This window comes from Neophocaena asiaeorientalis, unplaced genomic scaffold (genome assembly GCF_003031525.2).
Source record: "Neophocaena asiaeorientalis asiaeorientalis breed wild unplaced genomic scaffold, Neophocaena_asiaeorientalis_V1.1 scaffold256, whole genome shotgun sequence".
NCBI lineage: Eukaryota > Metazoa > Chordata > Mammalia > Artiodactyla > Phocoenidae > Neophocaena > Neophocaena asiaeorientalis.
This window is the reverse complement of record NW_020185324.1, coordinates 2867325-2886443: the sequence shown is the minus strand read 5'-3', so window position 1 is coordinate 2886443 and position 19119 is coordinate 2867325. Positions and strand designations below refer to the sequence as shown.

The 19119-nt window shown below is 41.3% G+C and overlaps 1 protein-coding gene across 3 annotated transcripts in view; it reads right to left on the bottom strand.

The window, feature by feature from the left end:
• The window catches only part of SMARCA2 (SWI/SNF related BAF chromatin remodeling complex subunit ATPase 2), a 173887-nt gene that overhangs the window by 33864 nt on the left and 120904 nt on the right, over window positions 1-19119 (bottom strand). The window lies entirely within an intron of this gene.

The window sequence follows — 19119 nt, the reverse complement described above, 5'->3', positions numbered from 1 at the left end:
AGAAAAGAAAAAAAAAAAAAAAAAAACAAGAAAAAAAAAAAAAAAAAAAAAATAAAAAAAAAAAAAAAAAAAAAAAAAAAAAAAAAAAAAAAAAAAAAAAAAAAAAAAAAGTAAAAGTTAACAGTAATCAGTGAAGTAAGAAGAAAAAATAGAAGACCACCATATTGGATATAAATGCATCTTTAACCCAAGTCTGTTTCATGAGCAAAATAGGCGAAGGCCCGAAACACTAATAGCAAAGAATGTGACAAATATGAAAAGATCTATACATTTCAGTGTTTGAAGATAACTAAAACCAAATGACATTTCAGCTCAATATAAGATAAAGACCTTTACTGTCTCATTACCGTAGAAGGTAAAAGGGAAACCAAAAAAAAAGGGGTGAGTGAAGAAGAAATTTCCCTAAGACTACATCCTTACAATCATATAAGCTTTGATCTTCTCTTCTTTGAGGTTTAACATCAATTTAATCGTGATTCACAACACAAAATCAAAATTCCATCCAGATTTTCTTCTAACGTAGCAATTAGTAAACAAGGAAACAGGAAGTACAAAGCCACATTCCTGGGTAAACGCACTTAAACCATCCAGATCAAGAACACACACACAAACAAAAAACACTTTTTTCCAATTACCTGCAAACGCTTGCTTTAAACCAGAGCCAGCAGCACTAATGCAGAGAGATAATAAAATAGCTATAAAAACAACCAGGTATAAAAAGAAACCTGTTCATAAATGGCTAAAAGATCCATGTGACAGACCCAGAAGTTTAAACTTTTTTTTTCCCCCTAGGAAATCTCAAAACTTAAGAAGAATAAAGGGAAAGAAACAGAAACAAAAACAAAAACTGCAAAGAAAAAAACAACAACAGGTAAGAGAAAATTTGACCATGGAAAAGAAGATTTTTAAAAAGACCTTGAAATTACATTTCGAGATTGGTTTCTTACACAAAATAAGTGATGTTATTTGTTCCTCCTGCCCCTTAATATTGCCTCCAGTATGTCTCGTGGCTGAAAAGAGCTCTAATCATCAGGCAATTACCTTCATTTCTCCACAGCACCAAACATGGCTAATATTTATGATCATGTGAGTATAACAATCAATATAAAGAGTGATTACAGCTCAGACATAATTTCTTTCACTTATGTACAATGCCTTCTGAAAAAGAAAGGTTTTGTGAAGAAAACCTGGTGCAGAACACAAAACAACCTGGCATGTTAAAAATGCCAGTGGGATTTTAAAAAAAAAAAAAAAAAAAAAAAGGTTTTCTATGCATCTTCCAACGTGCAACCCCAGAGAAGCAACATGCACACAGACAGAATCCTAAAGGGACAGTCTGAGCCTAGGCCTTAATAATCAAAAGACAATTTCCATCACGATCCTACAGTGTTCAGATGATAACCACTATAAAGGAGGCAAGGTCTGATGGGTTATGAGGAAAAAGAGAAAAGAAAAAGGAAAAAAAAAAGCTCCACCGTTATTTCATTAACATTCATTTGCCTAAAAGCAGGACACCCACTATACAGCTAAACACACTGCAGCTAAAGCGAAGATCAAGAAGAGGAAATTGTCCCGCAAATCTTGGAGGCTGAACATGCTAATAATAAATACAGCATGCAAGGCTTGTCAACAGTTAATGGTACTGCTCTCCTCAAGCACCCAGTTACACACAGAAATACGGAGAACACCGGCTTTTGATGTGTTACACACCTACACATGCCTGGGATGTAGTTCTACTGAATCTTCAAGACGGCAACGAAAAAGGATATTTACCTTACCACTATCAGCAGGCCGGCTATCGGAAATCACAGTTAGTGGGGATAAAATTAACAAGCCAGCAAAGCAGCGAGCTGCTAGTCTCTTCATCAGCTGATCAGGAAAAAAAAGAGAGCTGGGGAAAGGCTATGTTTTCATATACAAGTAATTTTATTTTACTGAAAATTTAATACTGAAAGGATTGTGGATACTCAAATCTGCTGTTTCATTCTACCCACTACAAGGCCCGAAGCCTTCCTCCTTCAGCCTGTTTTAATATTGACAACTACTTATCATATTTTTTTCCCCTTATTATTCCAGGCAGCAGAATTAGAGATTTTAGCTCAGGTGGTTTCTGATTCTTACTTGCATTTGAACAATTAAGCCACTAAGAAAACAAATTAATATTCTAATTTATTTTTTTAAAAATTAAAACCAGGTATGCTTTTATTTTTGTATTTTAAAGCTCATTTTAGTGCCTTGAAAAAAAATAGGCTGCATGGTTTTGGAGCAGTCTAAGATGAATTTTTTTTTTTTTTTTTTGGATAAAAGACTTTTTCATTAAATGCATGTAAGTAAAAGCAATGTGCATGTTCTCAAATATTTTAATACAGTATGTTATTCTCTTTAAAGAAAATCCCAAACAACTGTGACACTTCACTTTCAGTTTCATGCTGTAAAATTTTTCATTGTTTTTCTTTTCTGTGGGATAAATGATGAGGGGGAAGCTGTGAAAAGAATATTTCTACTTTACCTCCTCCCCCCTTAATTTTGCAAAAAAGGAACAAAGCATAAGCTTGTGATATTTGGACTTTTCAGTCTCTAAATCTGGGAGTAGCTAAGAAGCGAAAACAAATTAAACTGCAAAAAGAACCAGTGAAACGATTTTTATTACAATTGCTAATACGTGCAGATTCTTAGTAAATTTCGGTCTTGGAATCATAAGGAAACACACAAAGTACTGACCATTATTCCCCTTAAATTAAGGTTTTATGCAGGAATGCAGAGAACTACAAAACATCTTCCCTCCTCCCCAAAGACCCCAAACACATCCATATGCAGTGCTTTATGTTCAGGGATTTCTAAGGGTCTTTTTCTAATGGAAATCAATTCACTCAATATTTCCCCGTGCTTTTCGCACTTCGAGTGGAGTAAGATTACTCCTGCCTGTAAGTAAAATTATGCATGGAAAATTTTAAACTATTCTCCTCAAAAAATTATTTATTCAACTGGCTTCACTGACACCACTCAGGGCTAGGGGCGAGTGACACACACACAAAACTTGCTACACAATGCTCAAGTACTACCCCACAAAGAATTCCCTTCCAAACCTTTTACCAGCACAATATTGAAATAAATCACAGAAGCAAACCCCCAGTTTCCGACTGGTGACGTGTTGCGCAAGAGTGCGAGCCCTAATTCAACATACAGACGGCTCCCATGCTGAACTGCCTCTAGATTTAATGAAGTGAATAGGAAGGAAGTCGGGGGAAAAAAAGTGTACAAATAAGAAATTAACACTTTCCTTCCCTACCCAAACGGTGAGACACAACTACAGCGAAGTTTGGTGAGGCACTTCTTCCCTTAAAGGCACATGGCACCCATTTGGGTCCCGATGCCACTAAGGAAAAAACCCTTCTGGTGATAAAAAATCCCCAGCCAAGTTAAAATAGTTAAGCATATTTCAGCCTGCGTTTTTTCCTGAATGAAGCTGGGAATTACTCTTTCCTCCACTGGATGGCAACCTTCTCCACCCCCACCCCCCTTTTCTTTTTCTCTTTCTCTTTCATTTTTTTTTTTTTTTTAAGAATACATGACCATGACACAGGATGTGCAAGGATGAGATACAGAGTGGCTCTTTCCCCAATGAGTTAAGAAAGCAGCGTGTGTGTGTGTGTGTGTGTGTGTGTGTGTGTTTGTGTCTAGGTTCTGATAACAAAATGCAGGAGATGGTCGTGCAGGATTAGCCGTTTTAAAGGAAACACTTTGCAGCTCACAGAGCACACAGCAGACCCGGGAATCAGCTGCACGTGGGTCCAGCCGTGCCCCTCTGTCATCCTGACACACACTACATCTTTTAGTGAAAAATGAACAGTCCAGAAAGTGTGCATTATCTTTGCTCTTCTCAACCTGTGGTATAGTAGGGTGCTATTATATGTAACTCCACAATACCAGGCAGCAGCAGAAGGGATCCATGACTATGAATAGGTAAACAGGGACAAGCAAACAAAAGCCACAAGCCAACTCCGGGCGCATTGTTTCACTGTGGTTGTCTTTTCCACTCAGCATCTCCAAATTCACCAAGCGGTGCAGCACAGCCCTTACAGTGGAACAGACCATCTTAAGAAAAAATGAAAGGAGCAATTCAAGAGCAATTCTAGACAATGCATGGGGCATCTCTTGGATATGAAATGTGAAATTTAGTATTTTAATGAGGGCTAAGCAGTAAAGACAGGATTGTTGCTAATTACATGTCAATTCCAGTGCTTCCTGGGGACCACTAAACTTGATTTCAGTATTCAGGGAGACTAAACCTCCCTCAAGCCCTGCTAAGACCTGGAAGCAAATAATACAGGTAATGAACCTCCAAACAATCAGAGCTATTAATAGCAGCAGCAGCAGCAACAACCAATAAGTGGACTTTTAAAGAAAAATTTAAGATTTCTTGTATGAGAAACTTTCTTATAATAGGAATATTTAACAACAAAAAATTGAACGTGGAGCTCTTGATCAAAACGCCACATCATTTTAGTCACTCAGTTTAATAAAGACAGTAACAATTTCGGATGCAGAATTTCAGACCCACGGCTGAAACTGGACAATTGTTAAGTTTTTGATTATCATGTGAAAATAAAGGGAAGCCTCATGAAAATGGAGTCAGGAGGCCACAAGGGGGAGCCCTCACAAAGCCCCACTCCACAGTCAATTACAGGAAGAACTGCCATTAAAGGGCCCAAGAGAAGAATCGTCAACAGGACAGAACCACCAGTTACAGGACCCAAGCAGAACAGATGTATGGGCGACCCTTGAACAACATATGGGCTTGAACTGCACAGGTCCACTTACACAATGATTGTTTTCAATAGTAAATATTGTACCAGAGCACTACATGATTTGCATTTGGTTGAATCCCAAGTTGGGTGTAGAGGACCTGAAGGTGCAGAGGGCCGACTGTAAATTACACACAGATTTTTGACTGCTGGTATGGTCAGTGCTCTTAACCCCGGCAGAGCTCAAGGGTCAACTGTACATCGCATCTCTTATAAGAAATCTACTAACCCAGCAACTCAGCCAGTGAGAAAACATTATCACTCTGAACTTTCCCTTCTCTCCATTGGAATTTTATTCAAAACAACCCCTCCCAACCTCCTCCTTGTTCTCCATAAAATAACGTTCCTCTCCTTTGTTTGTTGGACTTGCCTGTGGTTTTTGTTACAGCAAGCTTGTCCTGAATAATGATCCTCTGCTATTCCTGAACAAGCTCCTTTTGCTGGTAAAATAATTGTTTCATTTTTGAGGTCAACAATTACCACCCCTGAAAGCAATCTGTTAAACAAGCATGCAAAAAATCAAATTTCCAGAGGTGAAATAAGCAAGACGCGGAAAGACAAATATTGTAGATTCCACTTCTGTGAGAAAGGAGAACAGTGGCCCTCAGGGAACAAGTGAATAGGGGTACAGGGAGTGACTGATTTATGAGTACAGAACTTCAGTGTGAGAGGATGAAAAAAGTTCTGGAGTGGAGAATGGTGATGGATGCACAACAATGGCCTTAAATATAAACTTAGAATGGTTAAAATAGTAAATCTTACGTTATGTGTTTTTTACCCCAATGAAAAAGTCCCCGAAAAAGAAACCAAATTCAATATTAAGGAAAAATCCCCAACAACTGCAGGTTCATACGCATCCTAACACCTCAACACACAATGCTAGTGAAATCCTGCTAGCTTTCCTTCCAAACTCAAACCTTACAGTATTTCAACAAGAAGCACGTTTGGTCTTGTCCTGGCCAATGACTAGAAGCCTTTTCCAAAGTCCTCAATTATTCACTCATTCAATGTTATTAAGGAAATATCCATGATGTAAGGAAATACCTGTACACAGACTTTATACTGTTGTTAACAAATGCCTCAAACACTCAACAAATGAAACAGCTTAATCTGAAGGCTAAGGATTTTAGCATAGTTAAAAAAATTTTTTTTTCCCTCTGGGGTGCAATTAACTGATGATAATTTAAAAGACCCTCATTTCTTATTTCACTCATTTGTCAGGCAACGGGGATACCAGCTCTCCCTGAGTTGGGGGCTGAAATGTACAACGCTGGCCATTAAGGGAAAGCAGATGGAGCCTCAGTTTAACTGAATTTTTGGTACTGAGAGCTTTTCAGTTTCTTGTTTGACAACTTTAGATCACTTTTGCAAAAATGACCCAAGGCTCTTTCTTTCCCCACTAATGGCATGAGGAAGCCACATAAGGACACCTGGAGGAGGAGGGGAAAAGGGGAACCACACTTTATACAGATGAGACAAGGTAGATTAGCACATGTTTCAGGTAAAAGAAATTTGAGGTTGGGCAGAGGAAAAAGTAGAGGGACTATAAAAACTATTTCAGCCACAAGACCAACTATGGACCTTTTGGGCAGTATTAAGCATAATACTCGATCCAGAGAATGACTTGGATTTAGTGGAGGGTGGCCCCCCAAAACCTTTGGTCCCGTAGACCCTACCACATTACAAACCTAATGTATTAAATACACCTCTGTTCTTGCGAGTTAGGCACGTGCTTTGCTCCAGCACCCTTGGTGGAATCAACCACAGAACCCAAGAGAGAACTTGGGAGCCTGCAAGAGGTTTAGAGCAACAGTGGAGAATTAAAAGAAATACACTTCTACTTTCTTACCCTGAGCCCATACATCCAGTTCCTATCAACCCCTAAGAGCCAGAACTCCACCTGCTTGTTTCTAGATCAGGGCTTCTCTGGGGGGCCTGGGCCACCTGTGTACTTTGAGGTTCTCAGGATACTAAAAGAATGAAGACATGCCAAAAGAAGGTAACAGATTGCAGTACAATGTCAATGCTTACAAACAACAACTTAATGCTTCTGAGACAGATAGGTAAAACACAATGATTAGGAGTATAACCTCATTTGGAGATGATGCCAAATGGCGAAGTGCAAGTCTTGGAGACAAACAAGCATTGCTCTTCTGGGCTTCCCCGTGACAGGCCGTCCAGGAGGAACGGAGCCCTCACCCAGGCGTACGGGCCACCAGCACAAGACCAATTCTCTCATCTGTAAACCCACCACGGTTAAAGCACGAAATTCAAACGAGACGGGGGTTATGAGTGGGGTGCTTGCTCTGCTCGAGGTAGATGTAAAGAAGGCCTCCAAGAGCCAGGTTACAGGGGAGGAGGCCACGTAAGCAAAGCAGCACAAGAAATCAAGAGCACAGTGGTTTGAGGCCATTTCGTAGAGGAAGGAAAGCACATCAATTTCAATACATCTTAAGATACGTGGCATCCTGAATCCTTCTACTACCACCACCACCACTGACAGCAGGAGTAGCAGCTCGCACACTGTTCACCACGTGGCCAGGCACTCTGTGCTCTATACACATTTGCTCATTCAACCCTCACAACAACCCTATGAGATCCTGTTATCGTCCTCATTTTACAGATGAGGAAACTGAGGCACAGAGGGACCAAGCGTACAGGATTAAGAGATACCAACTACTCTGTATAAAAGCAACAAGGATACACTACATACCACAGGGAATTACAGCCATTATCTTGTAATAACTTTTAGTGGAGTACAATCTGTTAAAAATACCGAATCACCATGCCGTACACCTGAAATTAACGTAAGATTGTAAATCAACTATACTTCAAAGAAAAAATTAAATCAGTCACAGACCCAGGACGTGAAATCTGGAAGTTTGGCTGCATAAACCACACTCTAACTTGGAGGTTATTCTACTTTACAGCACAAAGGATGACTCTGAATCAGGAAAAGGCTAAATGATGCTTAGGCTTAGGCTTAGGCTTAGGCTTAGGTGAACAACACAAATGAAAACATAACATGGTACATCTCAGGAAGACTTCCAGCAAAGACAGACAGACAGACACACATACACACACATGCGCGCGCACACACATACACACACACGTATGCAGTCCTTGTTTTGCATGGAAGTGAGGGACCATACAAATGACAGTGCAAGTTGAAACCGAACGAAGTCATTCCGATAATCAATAGGAAAATTATGATCATTCCACGACACTGACAAACTCGTATCAAAGCACTAAAAACTCTTACTGTGGGTTATGCACGTACAGGGAAATGAAAAACAGTCAAACGAGTATTTAGAACACTAATTCAAAACATTAGAAATATGACATTAAAATGGTAGAAAATGTATCAAGAAGTTAAAATGGTAGAAAATGTATCAAGAAGATTTGGAGAGCACTTGGCTTCTTTTTCTTCCCATCAAATAGCTTAGGATACAGAGCAAGTCTTTTCTAAGCCTTGGCAAATTGCCAGGGATCCGCTTTCAACATTTTATCCTCTGCCCTTTCAAAGTCTTGACATCTCTCAGTTCCCTTAAGGTGAACTTTTCTCTTTTTTTCGACTGGTGTCACTTCCTCTGGGACATCTTCATCTTTTCCATCACAACCATTTTCTTCATTATTTCGGTAAGTTCGCCTTCACTAAGTTCCTCTGGCCCAATAGCTGGATTCCATTCCGAAGGCGGGTGCAGATTTCACAGTCATGCCCTTATGTGCCCTGGCAGCACCACCAAACCCACTCAACAATAATCAATTCATGCCTATTTCTGAAATGATGAAACCAGCCTTTACCGGCAGTAGTATGTTCTCCAGTTTCCTTGTAATTATCATTTTCTTTCAACGTGGCAACTAAATTCAACACTTCGGCCTGAACACTAGGCAAACTGATTGGATTTTTTTTTCATTATTGTCATAGTCTTCATTCAATCCAAAGTAAATACTCAAATTCAACCATAAGTGGCTTCACGTTCCTAGTGCGATTTACACTAAAATACGTTAAGGTGACTCCAGCTTGCTTTTTGTATTCATCGGGCTTCTCCAGTATGATTTGTATTGTAGTTTCATGAGGACTCCTATCTTCAGCTTGATGTTGCCCTTTTCAAATCTTCTAAATACATCCCATTTCACTTCCTGTGCTGTTACTTTTTGTCTCTTTGCTCCACTTTCACGTTTGGTGCTCACTTTCCTCTCCTGATTATTTTTGTGGGTTTATCACTGGGACATGAGGAGGCACCACAACCGCATGCTTTGCTGTCTGTAAGTGGACTGAACAACAGATGCTCAGTGACCAATCACCAGCACACTTTGGAAGAAGTGAGGTGATTGGTCACTGATCATGATATGCATCTGTTATTTATATAGTGATTTGTGGACTGAAGAGCTAGCAGCACAGCTCATAATTTACACAGTTAGTATACCACAGTGTTAGGGGCTGAATTGTGTCCTCCTGCAAAATTCTTATGTTGAGGTCCAAATACAGTCAGAATGTGACTGTATTTGCAGACGGGGCCTTTAAAGAGGTTAACTAAGGTAAAATGAAGTCATTAGGGCAGACCCTAATCCATTCTAACCGGTGTTCTTCTAAGAGGAGAAGTTTAGGACACAGACACACAACCCTGACAATACCTTGATCTCAGACTTATTGCCTCCAGAACCCATGAGAAGATCAATTTCTGTTGTTTAAGCCAACCAGTCTGCGGTACTTTGTTATGGTAGCCCAAGCAAACTAATACATATGATAACCGAAATTTGTGGTTGGGGGACTGATTTTCTTAACGCTATCACAGTAATGGAAATTTGTACATGTTGCAATGGGGCAAAGAAAAGACTGCTTGTATGTATATAAAACATCCCTTTGAATAACCGATAGCAGCCTTTATCTTTCACGCCATCCTAGAGTGTAAGGGAAACTGTCCTACCCTCAGCACATCCTGCCTGGCATTTACGTTCCAAATTAAGCAACTCCTCCCTGCCCTGGTCTCACCCTGTGGGACTGGGAATGGGCCCCTGTTCTTAGGATGGGCTGTCTTTAGGCTTGTGCAGGGCCTGGCTTGAGGGTCTCTGCATAAACCCAAGTGAGACTGACTGGCTGAGTTAGTTCACTTCCCTTAGGAATTCGAACTACAAATGTGAACGAGCATTCCACATCGGTGTGACAGTTGAAGCTGAATGAAGGTCATGAGGTAGTACGTAGGCCTGAGATGTCATTACTAGAAACGATGAACAAACAGGAAACAAAAAAGGATAACAGGAAACAAACAGGATATGCAAAGAGTATACTGTGTGAAGGAGAGAGTAGCTGGTCTCAAGGAGGCCACAGTTCCATAAACACAACACACACAAGTATCTGGTTAGGCTATATAGATACATGCATATGAGCACACATACAGATATGTACACACACATACACATGCATACACACACACACACACACACATTATGAGAGTGTCAGTAGAGGAATGTCTGGTTCCAGTTAAAGCTGAGAAGCCAGCTGGGAAATGTACAATAATTTCAGATTTAGATTTGCTCACGTTGTATCTGTATGGTACTTCTAAGTATACACAAGGCTATTTGTCAAATATGACTGTCCTGCTTTATTTAATGCCAAGTCAATAAAGCTAAAAATAAAGCTAAAACAGAATTCTGAGACCCAGTTAGCTAAGCAATATACACATGCTGCAAACACAATTTGCAATGCAATAAACTTGAAAATGAATCTCTAGTTTTAAAGCACAGACAAACAAGTACAGAGGTAAATATGACCAGGGTTTACTAGTAAGCACACTTAGCACTATTCTGGCCTTGCGCTGTTTCCATAGCTTTGTGGTATCCTAAGCCAGGACTAGCAGTTTTGCTGGGAATCCCCAGCTGAAATCAACACGGGCAGAATCAGAGATCCCAACAACTAACACATGGTCAGCAATTTGCATGGGGCAAACAAACCTAGGGACCGGTTCTAATAAGCAGTGGCATTCCTATGTAAAAGACATGCCCTGAAACACATTCCAGAAATAAAGCATCTAGAGAAATTTTACAAGGTGCACACCTGAGTAAATCTGAGGGAAGGGACTTCCCTGGTGGCACAGTGGTTAAGAATCTGCCTGCTAATGCAGGGGACACGGGTTCGAGCCCTGGGCCGGGAAGATCCCACATGCCGTGGAGCAACTAAGCCCGTGTGCCACAATTACTGAGCCTGCACTCTAGAGCCCGCGAGCCACAACTACCGAAGCCCGTGTGCCTAGAGCCTGTGCTCTGCAACAGAGAAGCCACTGCAATGAGAAGCCCACGCACCGCAATGAAGAGTAGCCCCCGCTCGCTGCAACTAGAGAAAGCCCACACACAGCAACGAAGACCCAACGTAGTCAAAAATAAATAAATAATTGTATAATTATACATAACTACAATTAAAAAAAAAAAAAAGAAGAAAATTTGAGGAAAAGCAGAAGGCCCCCTCAATGGACCTCCACTCAAGACTCTACCCACAGCATGGACCTTCTGCTCTCTCCACCTACCTCTGTACCAACACCCAACTGTGTTGCCCAACGTCTTGATGCCAGTTATGCTTGTTATTGGAACTACATAATTCAATTAGATATTACATAAAATTAAATATAGTTGTGAAAAGAAACAGGGTTCTTACTTCTATAAATAGTGAGTACAATCGAAGATGTAAAAGACTAGTTGCTTAAAAACAAATCAAAATACTGCGGAATTTGGCAAGGACTAGACTCCTATAATTGGGGAAGAGCCTGCCCTCAGTTTGCTTTGTTTGTACTAGGATTCTCCCCAGGTGAAGGATGGGTTAATTAACTAAACGAGGGGCAGCCTTCCGCAATGGAAACATATCAAATCAGCACAATGTATAGTTGATATCTTACAGTTTTGTCATTTATACTGCAATAAAGCTAAAAGTTCTTTCTTTTTAAAGATTCTCACTCTTGGGCTTCCCTGGTGGCGCAGTGGTTGACAGTCTGCCTGCTGACGCAAGGGACACGGGTTCGTGCCCCGGTCCGGGAAGATCCCACATGCCGCGGCGCGGCTGGGCTCGTGAGCCATGGCCCCTGAGCCTGCGCGTCCGGAGCCTGTGCTCCGCAACGGGAGAGGCCACAACAGTGAGAGGCCCACGTACCGCAAAAAAAAAAAAAAGGTTCTCACTCTTAAAAACAGCAATACTGGAAATCCTAAGTGATACATAATGTGTGGCACTTATGCAAGACAGACCACCGCATTCTAGTAAGCAGGCTCAGAGGAAACCCCAGCCTTACATCAAAAATGTGTCAAACAGATATACCTTACGTTTTTCATTAAAGTTTTCATCTACATACAAGTGACGTATCATTTTCTCACCTTAACTAATATTTTCATTGACAGACCGGCTACTGGCTCTGATTATTTCAGTCAGGGCGGCTTCTGCTGGTTTTTTTTCCTTTTTGGAATAGGGGTCACAAGGAATCTATTAGCTTGCTTGTTTTTTCGGTCATCCAGTCCTTTTCTCCCCTGCACTGAGACGTAACAGCTCCGTTCTGAGGATTTCCTACGTCGTTGTGGGCTACACCCCATTGGTCAGATCTTAAATACCCCTTACATCACGTGACCGCCCTATTCGCGTTCTTAAGTTTTCCTCAGTGAAACAATTCAAGTCTCATGCCTGGAGCCTTGGGGTCACCATGACCTGATCTTCCCCCTTCTGACCTGCCTTCCTTCCTGGTATGTGAACACACGCAAAACAAGGATCACAAGCCCCGTCCCTCCCAGAGCATGCCACGCTTCTTCCCGTCTTTGTGATTTCTCACACTCACCTGGAGTGTCTTTCCCAAACCCTCGTATCCATGATTGTGGTCCCTGCTTCAGTGATCCACCCTCTACTCAGATCTTCTCCAGCTGTGAAAGGTCTTTTTTTTTTTTTCCCCCTTAGAGACCACGCCTTATTTTTCTCGGTTCCCCTACAGTATCTAGCACAGTACTGGGAGGGAAAAGTTAGGGAGTATAAATACAGTCGAACACAAACTCAACGTTTAGATAGGGTTCCCTGGGAAAACTGCTCCTAGGTATCTACCAGCTTACTGAATACTACGATTGAGTTCAAGTGTTATTTGTTCTAGCCGTTTCTGTGAACCCTCAAGTACAGTTATCAACTCTAGCATCAAACCCTGTCTTCCCTACATCACTCTCAGGTTCTCACCCCACTTCTCACGTTCCCTTTACTATCAACTTCTACAGTCATCGATACTGACGACTCTACTTCCTGACCGCACAGTAAAATTCCTTTGGCAACCAGGACACTGATATTTTTCAAAAGTTGCCCGTCTCCCATATCTATTAATCTCCTCTAAAGCCTATTCTAGTTCTCTTCCATTGCTCCTCACTTAAAATCTCTCCTTCCTTGAAACGCTCCAGTCTTGGGATTTCCTACCTTTTTTCACCACATTTTCCTTCCCTTAAAATAAAGATTCCTCAAGTTTTCCTCAGGCCCTCTTTTTTTTTCATTCTCACTGATTGTAAATATGCAGTCAGTTTTGGTCAGCCGCCCCTTCTGAAAGTACACAGCAGGCATCACTAATAAGGCTGATGTCGTCATCAGCAACAGGTGAGATGTCTCTTAACGAGCCTGGGAGGACTTGCTGCTGGGGAACTTCCAAACCGCTCTCATAGAGGGGCTATCAGACACACTCCGTGAAGGCTCCTAGACGGGGGTGCCTTCTGCCGAGCAGCCTGGACACAGACTCACGAGCCTCCGTGCGCCGAGGGCTCTCTGAGCAGCCCCTCACTGTTGATGGCCAGTACCTGTGAGGAGTCCAATCCCGTATTCTGGACGTAGAATCTTCCGTGGAGATCCAAATTGCCCCTGGCTTCAAGTGTGACCTCAAGGCACTCAGTTTCAAAAATTCTCTCTCTAGCCTGGCCTTCTCTTTGGAGTTGCCAATCAGGATTTCCAATATCCTACCAAAAGTCCCAAATTAAATCCGTCACTTTTCTTCCAACAGAACGAATGTTTCACTTCTGGATCCTTCTATTTCATTGAAGAGCAGCAGCATTCTTACCCCCACCCCCCAATTATCCTGAATTTCTATTTAAAACCTTGAAAATCATCAGTTTCCCTTCTTATATGCCACGTCCTGTCAGCCACCGCAGTTACCTCTAAAATAGTTGATCAACAGTCGTCTCCTTGCCCTTGGTCTGGTTTTCCCTTCACAGGGTCAAATATTGTATAATGGCCTCCCTTAAAGGGTCTCCCTCATCCTCTCTCTTGGGCCCTTTAAATTCATCCTTTATAATGCAAAAGGTTATCTTTTCTCCATTTAAATGGAGGGACACATCACTCATTCTCAGATGTCAGAAATGTTCAGGCTTGCCATTCTTTCTGTGGAAGAGAATAAAGCCCAGATTCTCTGGTCATGTATAGCCTCCACCCTAGTTTTTCTTTCCCACTCCAGACTCAGCTCCCAACACAGGGTCACAGTAGCATGAGTCACGCTTCCATGTCTCTCTGCGGCTCGCTGAGCCTGGCACCCTGCCCCTCCTGACCCCACCTTCCTACCCAAATCGTGCTCATCTTTTCAGAAATGGCTAAAACGCCATTTCATTCATAACACTGTACTTGATCTCTTTCCCCTGTACTTTCACAGTATGTCACAGGTACTTTTATTCACTATTTATTTAAATCTGCTTGGTATGAGTTTTTGGCTTTGTCTTAAAATATGTCTGAATCTCCTATCAGGGTGAAATCTCTTCTGGAATTTTTTAAAAAGTCATTTAAATAAAAATAGCCTCCCAAGGCATTTAGATTGATGCCTTGCCGACCAGTGGGACCCCAAAACCTTGCTGAAATAAAATTAAGTCTTTGTTGTTTACTCTTTTTCCTTCTCAAAATGACAGGGTTTTACTAGGGAAGTACATTCTAAGGTCTGGCTTAAAAGATTACCGTTCAAGGAAAGGCTACAGGATTATACAGCGAATTAAACTAAGCCAGATCAATGGGGCAAAATGAAGATTTTTGCGTTTTGTTTGCCCTGCTGCAGCCCACCTCTCTAAACTGCCTCTATTTTAACTGGTAATTATACAATCTTCTGCCTTGCTCCAGCTTTGGGAGTTAAACGGTTTAAATAAGATATCCAACCCCACTGGCAGAAAGGACCCTCTAAGCGGGACAAGCCATGAAGATCCACACCTCTCACTCAGCTCAGAGGCACAGCTGTGTGGGCAACTCAAGTGAACAGGTTAAGGAAGAGAAAGGCAGGGGCCCTGGCCCCGCTAGAAACAAGGCAACAAGAAGGGTAGAGAAACTGACCTGAGTCCCCAAAAGCCCCGAGCCCGCTGCTGGGTAGAAGGGAAGCCCACAAAGGAGGCCTTTCTCGAGGAGTGGTGGGGCTAACAGCCTTCACGAGGTGTGTCTTACATCCCGTCCAGGAGGCTGTCTTGACATTCTCGAGCAGCGGGTCCTCCCAGGGTCATCAAGAGATTCACCTGGTGCTGATCTGACCTGAGCTCCTGCACCTTTTCAAGCGGCGGCCGAAATAGCAGGCCAGGAGGAGGTAGATTGAGTGGGTAAAAGGGGCTGTGAACTGGGATGGGATCTGTCTTTTACCAAGCCCCATGCTCCCACAGAATTGCCCTGATGTGCATTTTCAAAATCTAAAAGGCAATACATTCAACATTCAATATTTAAAAACAAACTAGGGCTTCCCTGGTGGCGCAGTGGTTGAGAGTCCACCTGCCGATGCAGGGGACACGGTTTCGTGACCCGGTCCGGGAAGATCCCACATGCCGCGGAGCGGCTGGGCCCGTGAGCCATGGCCGCTGAGCCTGCGCGTCCGGAGCCTGTTCTCCGCAACGGGAGGGGCCACAGCAGTGAGAGGCCCGCGTACCGCAAAAAACAAAAAAAAGACAAAAAAACCCCACAAACTAAATGCTAAATCCCAAAACCATCTTCCAGGCCTATGAGGCTTAGTGCCTCATCTGTAAAATGGGAGAAATAATACCTATTCCAAGTCTGTAAGGGGATTAAGGTGCGATGTGTATTTACAGCACTCAACCTAGCACTGTCTGGTACAGAGAAGGGAGAGGACATACAGGAACTGAGAGAAAGGGTCTGATTTGGCTCAAGAAAAGTCCTGAAAATTCTATGGGAATAAACTTGGATTAAGAACTCAGTCCTAGGTAGGGGTGTTATGGTGTGATGTGAACTGACTTAATGACAGTAAAAAAAAAAAAAAAACACACCAACTGTGTAACAGGATAGAGGTGAAAAGTCATCTTTATTTCTTATAAAAAATTTTTATTGAGGTACAGTTGACGTATAACATTATATAGCTTTCAGGTGTATACCACGATGATCCAGCATCTTTATACCTTGCAAAACGATCAGGCCCGTTACCATCCATCACCACACTATGTGAACTTTTATGGTTTGCTCTCTTGGCGACTTTCGAGTATGCTCTACAATATTACTGACTATAGTCACCATGCTGTATATTCCATCCCCATGACTTATTTTATAACTGGAAGTTTGTACCTCTTGACTCCCTTCACCCATTTTCACCTACTCCCTAACCTTCCTCCCCTCTGGCAAACATCATTCTGTTCTCTTGTTTGTTCATTTGTTTTGTTTTTAATTTCCACATATAAATGAAATCATATGGTATGTCTTTCTCTGTATGACTTCTTTCACTTAGTGTAATCCCCTCAAGGTCCATCCATGTTGCTGAAAATGGCAAGATTTCTTTTTTCTTTTTTTACAGCTGAGTAGAATTCCATCGCATATACACACCACATTTTCTTTATCCATTCATCCACTGATGGACACTTGCGCTGTTCCCATATCTTGTCTATTGCAAGTAATGCTGCAGTGAACATGGGGGTGCATATTATCTTTTCAAGATAGTGATTTTGCTTCCTTTGGATAAATACCCAGAAGTGGAGTGGCCAGGTCATATGGTAGTTTTATTCTGAATTTCTTGAGGAACCTCCATACTGTTTTCCATAGTGGCTACACCAGTTAATGTTCCCACCAGCAGGAAGGTCCCCTCTTCTCCAAATCCTAACCAACACTTGTTATTTCTTGCCTTTTTTAGAATAGCCATTCTAGCAGGTAGAAGTGATGTCACCGTGGTTTTGATTTGCATTTCCTCTATGATGAGACATCTTTTCATATGCCTGTTGGCAATCTGTATGTCTTTTTTGGAAAAATGTCTATTCAGATCGTCTGCCCATTTCTTAATCAGATATATTTTTGTTATTTTTATAAGTTCTTTATATATTTTGGATACTGACCCCTTGTTGGGTATATAATTTGCAAATATTTTCTCCTATTTAGTAGGCTGTCTTTTCATTCTGTTGATGGTTTCCTTTGCTGTGCAGAAGCTTCTTAGTTCATTGTGGTCCCACTTGTTTATTTTTGTTTTTACTGACTTTTCTTTTGGAGTCAGATACAAAATTCATCACCAATACTGATGTCAGGTAGCTTACTGCCTACGGTTTTTTTCTAGGAGTTTTATTGTTTCAGATCTTACATTCAAGTCTTTGATCCATTTGGAGTTAATTTTTTGTGTATGGTGTAGGACAGTGGTCTTGTTTTATCCTTCTGCTGTCCAGTTTTCACAACACCATTTATTGAAGAGACCCTCCTTTCTCCAATGTATATTCTTGCCTCCAGAGTCATAAATTAATTGGCCATATATGCATGGGTTTACTTCTGGGCTCTTTATTCTGTTTCACTGATCTGTGTATCTGTTTCTATGCCAATACCATAACGTTTTGATTACTACAGCTTTGTGATACAGTTTGAAATTAGGGAGAGTGATGCCTCCAGATTTGTTCTTCTTTCTCAAGATTACTTTGGCTATTCAGGGTCTTTTATGGTTCCATAAATATTTTAGGATCGTTTGTTCTATTTCTGTGAAAAATGTCATTGGGGGACTTCCCTGGCAGTCCAGTGGTTACGACTCCGTGCTTCCAATGCTGGGAGTGCAGGTTCAATCCCTGGTCGGGGAACTAAGATCCCACATGCCGTGTGGCACAGCCAAAAAATAAACAACAACAATGTGATTAAACCAGCCAAGATAACTAAACGTAATACCACAAAAACTCAAAAAAAAAAAAGTCATTGGAATGAATAAGGATTGCACTGAATCTATATATTGCTTTGGGTAATATGGACATTTTAACATGACTAACTCTTCCAATCCATGAGCATGAAATAGAAATTTCCATTTCTTTGTGTCTTCTTCAGTTTATTTCACCAGTGACATAGTTTTCAGTGTACAGGTCTTTTATCTCTTTGGTTAAATTTATTCCTATGTATTTTATCATTTTTGATACAATTCTAAGGCGGACTGTTTTCTTAATTTCTCTCTCTGATAACTTGTTGTTGGTGTATAGAAACACAACTGACTTTTGCATATTGTATTTTTTGTACCCTGTCAATTTACTGAATTCATTTATTACTGAGTTCTAACAGTTTTTTGGTGGAATTGGAAAGCTGTCTTTAAAAGAGAGGGGAAAACAGCCTGTGAAACTTGAAGTGGAGACATAAAAGCCCTGTTTATGAGAAGAAGCAAAACTCGCTAATGTAGTATGGGAAGGCAAGCCCCCACGTGTGCTTTAATGGTCCTAAAAAAAAAAGTCAGTCCCTTGGCAGTGGGTGCCCAGGAAAACAGGGTGTTCTTAAGACTGAATGGAAGGACATGCAAATACTACCAACAACAGGCTGGGGCTTGATGGTCATCATGGCTTGGGATTTACTGAAACTCTACAGAAGAGCCAAGCCTCGTAACAGGTTAAAAATAATCCTGAACGTAATGGCACCAAAGTAATCCCTGTCTGTGATTTTACTTGGCTCCTTTTCCAACCTGCGTATGTGAAGGTCAACGAGATCTCAGGTGATTCTATTTTCTTTCAATCCGTCTTCCATATTTCTCATTATGCTTTTATGATGGAGAAAATCCCTCCAAATAAACTTTATTTTAAACTTTACTTTTCTTAAAAAATAGTAAGCTCCGGGTGTTCTGTGTGCTGACTATACAAACGCAGAAAGATACAATTCATAAAACTACTAATAAACGGTCATTCACTAGATTGGTGCAACACGATAAAATGGTGGCAAATAAAACCCCTAAACTGGGTTTGTTAACTCTTTTGCAAAACACATGTTCATGCCAGGGATTCCCCTGGAATGTTAACAATGTAATCTGTTAGACGCCACAATATCCTTCCCAGACCTTCCAATAATGTCCCATGACATTAGTGTATTTCTTTTTAATTAAAGTAAATGCAAACAGATTTGGTCTTGATAATGTGGCAGGAG